The sequence below is a fragment of the Argopecten irradians genome, chromosome 3 (genome assembly GCF_041381155.1).
Source record: "Argopecten irradians isolate NY chromosome 3, Ai_NY, whole genome shotgun sequence".
NCBI classification, from domain to species: domain Eukaryota; kingdom Metazoa; phylum Mollusca; class Bivalvia; order Pectinida; family Pectinidae; genus Argopecten; species Argopecten irradians.
The window spans coordinates 50133544-50140782 of NC_091136.1; the positions used below are offsets into that span (position 1 = coordinate 50133544).

At 34.3% G+C, this 7239-nt stretch overlaps 1 long non-coding RNA gene across 1 annotated transcript; it reads right to left on the minus strand.

The window, feature by feature from the left end:
* Positions 1-647: 647 nt before the first annotated feature.
* On the minus strand, positions 648-3368 carry LOC138320072 (uncharacterized). Its single transcript, XR_011208083.1, has 3 exons — positions 3327-3368; positions 2701-3031; positions 648-783 (listed from the first exon to the last, which is right to left on the minus strand). It is a non-coding gene; the product is annotated as an uncharacterized lncRNA (long non-coding RNA).
* Between the last annotated feature and the right edge of the window lie 3871 nt (positions 3369-7239).

Below are 7239 nucleotides of genomic sequence, written 5' to 3' on the forward strand. Positions count from 1 at the left end.
AGGTTACTTTATACACTCAGAGTTTTGTCTAATATCTCAATAACATTACAAATGTATTCTTATTAATCCTTATACTTAAATTAGTTCTAGATAATCTTTTTAAAAATCCAAATTGATTTTGGGACTTGTTTTATTAAGCCATTATTATAGCCAATCAGAAATCACAAATGACGACGTCAATCTTTCCTTTACGGGCAGAAAAGGTAAATTTAAGCCAATGAAAATGCTCGTTAAAAGCAAAATTGAATTATTTGTTTTCATAAAGGACGTAGAACAATATTAAATATAATGAATATAATAATATCTCATACATTTAAAGACTTGATCACATGGCTGTTTATATGTCTTGGCGTGAAAACCTATTTTTATTTTCTGGATATTGATATTACTAACAGTGCATAATAGGGTAATATCAAGTTTCAAATGCTTCATTGTTCTAAAGAATAGTCCCACTATTATTGTCAAGGGCTGATTGCAAAATCATCCACACAACTGTTTAGATGAAAATTGAAAAACAATAGGAAAAGTACGCTCTCGTTGGAGAATACATTGTTTGCAGATTCGTGGTGGTTATCCTCCTCCCGAATAACGACTGAATAATCGGTTAATGTATGTCTACAAATAAACAAAACATAACGAAGACTTACTGTTGTTAATGAAATATTTAATAAAACTACCATCAGAATAAAATGACAGTTACTTATTCGAAATTGTTTAAAGTAAGGGTCTCAAATCCTCGTACCCGACGTGGTGACAGGAAAACGTCATTAGTACATGTAGGCTCTGAAAGAAAAGAAAATAATATAAATGAGAGATTTCTGATATTTGTATATTACATAGTTATCTTCCCTTGCAGGTGGGTAGTGATTGTTACGTCATGTTTTTGTGAGCGTGACGTCATTTTTTGGGAGGAACATGGAGGATGAAATAGGATACACAAAACACAAAAATACACCAGATCAAAATCTTTAACGTATACATTTCATCGAATCATAATTTTACAATTCTATTTCTTCATGATATGTACATGATCCATACTTTGTTGTGATGTAATACCGCTGCATAGCACCTATGAGTGGCGTGATTGATAGAAAAAAATAAACAAAACAAAAGTTTTGTACTTTATGTCATGTGGCCGATAACGTCAAAAAGACTTGATTGATGTTATACCGTCATGCGGTAATCGTCCATGGTTGTAAAGACTGCCGCTGACACCAAATCTATGAAGGTACCTATATCTAATTGATTCCCCCCAACCGATTCCCCCCACCCGCCCCCCCCCCCCCCCCCCCCCACACCTGTTGTATATATCTGGTCTTAAATGATATCGATCAATGTTCCGGATCAAAAGGATCTGAGAATTAATAACAGTTTAAATAATTATAGACCTACCAGAGTGCCCTAACATCATTTCTAGACGCTTTAGGGGTCTAAATAAAAATATCGATCTGTTAAAATCATACTCTTCATAGTACTTCATACGTATAGTACTATGTAAAGTATGGTTTTAACTGATTTTAAATGTCATAGAAATATCATACAACAGTCAAAATTGTATTAGATTTTATATCATTTAGTTCATGTTTGTGCAAATGACATCATTGCACCATCGACTCGAAGTGGTAAAGCTGAAGATAACTCTGATATTAAGGAAAACGTACAAAATATCAGAAACGATTAACATCATGTAGAAAATAGCTCCTACAACTCGATTACCGTTTATATCATTAATAGCTCAAGTTAACTTATTGGAAGTCGTACAATATATATACCGGATCTGTAGAAAACATGTCTCCTAAGATCTTAATAATTTTATAGCTTCCCTTCAGAAAATTGTAAGAAATAAGAAATTAAAATAACTAAATGCTATCAGTATCTGCTAAAAACAATTTACATGTAGAATTTCATAATAAATCATTAAAACATAATTGATGGTCTGAGATTTCGCCAAGATGCATTCGATCAGAGAGATTTACATTACTGTTGAAAAAGTTAGTATTGCAACGATGGAATAGCACTTTCAGCAGGTGAATGTACTTACTCGTAACACAGAAGCCAGAAAATGTTTAACATCAATATTTGTTTGAATCTTTTGTACACAATTAGTGACAGTATAAAAGTGTCCAGACGATTTTATTAAAATTAACAATCTTTCTGAAATCAAAGACGGTTCTTATTGTGCACATGTATGGGCCGCACGTGTAAAGCAACATCTAAATTTATATAGAAACTGAATTGTATGTATATCCATATTTGACTGATCTACAATTTTGTTGGCATATGATTTTAAATTTGAAAGTCGCTACACGTTTACTGAAACACCCTGTACTTTTTATGTAAATATTTGTGGCTAGCGTGATTATAATGACATCAAATCGTCGACTTACCTTTGATATTTACATATAAGCATGACTTCAAAAACCTAAATTAATTACAGTTTAACTAGTTGTTTTTGTGGAGAGATAACTCGGGATTGACTCGAGATATGGATTGAACACTAATGATGCCGTCAACTCTTTTCTGCATTACAAATCGTTTATATTCTTTTATCGTAATACTAAAGTACAGATATTATGACGTTCTCACATTAACTCTTTAACTAACTTTTATGTCTTCATTTATCATAAATAATTAGGACAATGATTAGGAACTGATGTAGTGTAATATTTAGGCTATGATATAGTATTCATTCACACATACCATCCGGCGAGGAGTAGAGCACCAGCTCCAAGTGCAAGACTTCCTATTCCTAATCCTCCTCTTCCATATGGGTACCCTCCATATGGGTACCCTCCATATGGGCCTCCATATGGGTACCCTCCATATGGGTACCCACCATATGGTGAGTATCCTCCATATGGATATCCTCCATAGTATCCGCCTGATTGTATGCCACCAGTTAAAAGTCCTGCAATCCCAATTGTACTAGCAATTCTTGCAATTCTTCCTAATCCTTGAGCATGAGCGTTAACCAGTAAAGCGCTAACCAGAAGGATAACGAGAAGATTCTTCATGTTTCTGTATGGACGTTCTAAAAAGACAATACATTTTATGTTTAATCATTTTATGTTAAAAACGAAGAACATGTACAATTCATTCATTTCTACTTGGTGATTTTCAATATCATAAAGTAGGATTTAAAATTCCAAATAGACGTTTTCATCTGAAGTCAAAATAATCACAACAACAAATTTAAATAGAGCGAATTTCACATAAACGTTCAATTAGAATACGAAAAAGATGGACAACTTTACTGTATCACGATACATAACAATATCATACGAAAATACAGGCACATCTACTAACATATCCAGATATATCACTACCTGTGCGTTAGATAGGTCTACACAAACGACGTCTGATGAGACATATAGACTTCAGTTCATTTTATATACTCACTGTTATGGTTACGCCCTCGCCAACAAAGTGTCAATGCCCCATGTAATAATTATAGAGTACATGTAATAAATCTTTAAATGTCTTTCTCATATATTATAATTCATAACCTTTGATATCCACTGGTCGTCTTTCTCGCCTTTAATTGTTTGAAACATAATTATGGATGGGTTTTCGTATATGTGCGTTTGAATCGTTCTTTATTTGTACCATTGTGTTAATATTGCTCCCAGTTGTATAGATACCAAATCTATCAAGTAGCTTGAAGTATAAATTTTAAAGATAAATATAAATAAATTCGATCAAGGATGGTACAATTGTAACAGGGTGCAGGGTTTGCAATAAATTTAATACCTGTATCTGCCAGGAATCGAGCTCGGACCTCTGGATTACTAGTCTGACGCTCCTCAACCGATCGAGCCAAAGAGAACTTCAATTTTGATTACAATGGCAACTTTGTCAACGCGAGACGTAGACTAATCGATCAGGCACAAAAGTCAATATTTTCTTTATATAAAAAAATAAGGAATCTTTCTCTTCCGATAGATATACAACTAAAACTCTTTGATTCTTTAATAGAGCCTATCCTATTGTATGGGTCAGAGGTATGGGGATTCGAAAATTTGAAAGAATTGAACATATTCATCTTAAGTTTTGCAAAAGAATCCTGAAAGTGAGGTCTACTACTCCAAATTTTATTTGTTAAGACATCTGTTATCAAATCCAAATTATTTTTTTAGGAAAATCCATTCTTACTTGTTTATTCTCACTGATAAATCCTTGGTCTTACTTGACCATGACATTTTTATTTCTAGTGTTTTAGTCAAACTTAAAATGCATAAATCTGAAAGTGCCGGATGTCATTACACAACACGTGCAGTAGTACGTAAATTTGGTTCCACTTCACATAAGATATGTTCAATAATTAGTTTGGTTTGGTTAAGTTTGATTAATTCCTAACAGCTGGAGTCATTTTAGGACGTGTCAGGGGAATAGCTAGAGTATCCGGAAAAAACAATAAACCAGCGGTCACTACATGGCAACTACCCCACATGGGTACTCGCTACACAAATGTAGAGAGCTTTTGATAATATGTGTCACCTAAACCACTCGGCCACCGCGGTTCCTAGATAGCCAATGGACGGAATTTAACTATATTTTGTCATTATAGTGTTTTGTAAGTATAATTTCTTCATGAAATGTTGATGCATGAATCTCTACAAAATAATGCAGGTAAACCGTGTCCATGTATCCAGGGGTTTTATTTGAACTTCATAGGGAGTGGCGGGTTATATACGACGTAATAATTAGAATATATCAAACATCAAATTATGGGCACGTACTATATCTGATGCTTAATAAACTACTCATATTCAAAGGTATGCATTTAAACACTATTCAAACTTGATACAATCCAGGAAACAATAATTTAACATGTCACGATACACGGCCTTTACTTTAGTGTACTTGAATACCTCGTTCATATGTGATCATTGACCTTAAAGCTAACGTACGACACGGTTTACCACAAATCTTTTATTGGTGTTAACAATGAAGCAGGCGTTTAGTATCACCTGAGTGCTTCTTCGTCAGGATAATTATGAAAAAGAGAGGAATACAGGTAATAAATTTTAGGTTTCTCATGAGTTGCGCTATTGCTGAAATGATTTTGTACTTAAAATATTACTGCTATATGCTATCAGCTTACGAATTGACAATGACTGTACCACCAAAATATCGAAATATAAAAAGTAGATTTGCTACGGCAGAGAAATTTTGAGGACTTATGAAGCATAGGTCATAAAATAGTATCCCTCCATTATAAGTTTTGTTATCCTCGATCAATCAAGGACTTGTGTGGGATTTAGAGGATCCACCTGTTTATAACATTCTATTTATTCTAACCATTGGGCATACACTAAGTTACAAAAACTAACATCACATATAAACGTACTTTGTGTTTTCTATCTTTTGCATTGAAGGTTATTATTGAAGAATGATGACCAATTTTGTTAGTATAAAATCAGTATAATTGGCCCTGATGAATAAGAAATATCGTGATAGACTCGATAGTCTTATGTAAAGTATTGATTCCAAGATTGTACTCATTATTGTTTATCGCCATGACATATATTAAGAGTAGTTGTAGACTAATTGTATGACGTCAACATCGGTGAGTTATTTAAACTAACTATTTGTCTAGTGTAATGAATCATGTGGGAAAAGCTTATTTAAATTTTGAACTCGTTCATCTATTTTAGATATTTTGTATAATGCAGGGGCGGATTTAGGTTTTGAGGTTAGAGGGGGCGTGGGACAAAGCAAATCAGGCGAGGGGTCTGGGGGCCGCCCCCCCCCCCCCGAAGCTCTAGAATAAATGGTGCAAAATCCTGCATTTTGAGGATTTCATGAACACATTTTCCAGAAAATAATTGAAGCCATTTAAGGATGTTTATTTATGGTTTTCGTGTCATATTTTTTATTTGAAGTTTTGATTGAATTTTTTTTACTTACAGAATTGCAATATCAAAATCTTAATATTTATATGGACATTTAAAGCGAAGAAGGGCGGGGGTCTGGGGGCCGCCTAGGCCCCCAGAAGCCCTCGAATAAATGGTGCAAAATCCTGCATTCTGAGGATTTCATGAACACATTTTCCAGAAAATAATTGAAGCCATTTAAGGATGTTTATTTATGGTTTTCGTGTCATATTTTTTATTTGAAGTTTTGATTGAATTTTTTTTACTTACAGAATTGCAATATCAAAATCTTAATATTTATATGGACATTTAAAGCGAAGAAGGGCGGGGGTCTGGGGGCCGCCTAGGCCCCCAGAAGCCCTCGAATAAATGGTGCAAAATCCTGCATTCTGAGGATTTCATGAACACATTTTCCAGAAAATAATTGAAGCCATTTAAGGATGTTTATTTATGGTTTTCGTGTCATATTTTTTATTTGAAGTTTTGATTGAATTTTTTTTACTTACAGAATTGCAATATCAAAATCTTAATATTTATATGGACATTTAAAGCGAAGAAGGGCGGGGGTCTGGGGGCCGCCTAGGCCCCTAGAAGCCCTCGAATAAATGTACACTTTTTCCAAAAAATAATTGAAGCCATGTAAAAATGTTCGTTTATTATTTTTGACGTCTAATGTCATATTTTGAATATAAAGTTATAGAATTGCACTGCCTAAAATCTGAATATCTATTCATAGAGGCACGAAGCAAAGAAAAGGATGGGGGTCTGGGGGCCGCCTAGAACGAATATACTTACCCGGCCTACTATGCCTTTAGGCCGGGTACGAATTGGTCCCTATGTATCGTAGTGGAGCACTGCCTCCGAAAATCACTCGGGCACAGTTTTTCATACTTTTTTGAAGGTTTTGAAGTAATAGGGAACAATTGTAGCTCTAAAGAAGACACCATTTTCAGTCTAAAAGTCTTTTGAGCTACAATATTGCAGCTAGGGTCCGCCTATTGAAGGTTTTTATAGGACTAATGAAAGTGTATGTGAACTTTTTTTAACGATATAAGCTTTTACTTTTATACATTATCTGTCAGATTAGATAATTTATTTTCCCTAACTTACACAATCTTCATAATTCGTGTATTGGACAATGAAAGAAAAGAAGGTTAGTGGTCTTGTCTATGGCCATAAGGTGCCAGGAGCCATTGCTATCATCCTGTTTTCTAATAGGGAGCCTTTTGTCATGTGCATTAATTTTTTAACATCGTTTGCCTATCTTATAACATTATCGTTAAGATATGTTTTTATTGAAACAAAAAAGGAAGGCATCTGGCCATGGGGTGCACCCAGACCCTAGAAGCTCTCATTTTCTGTC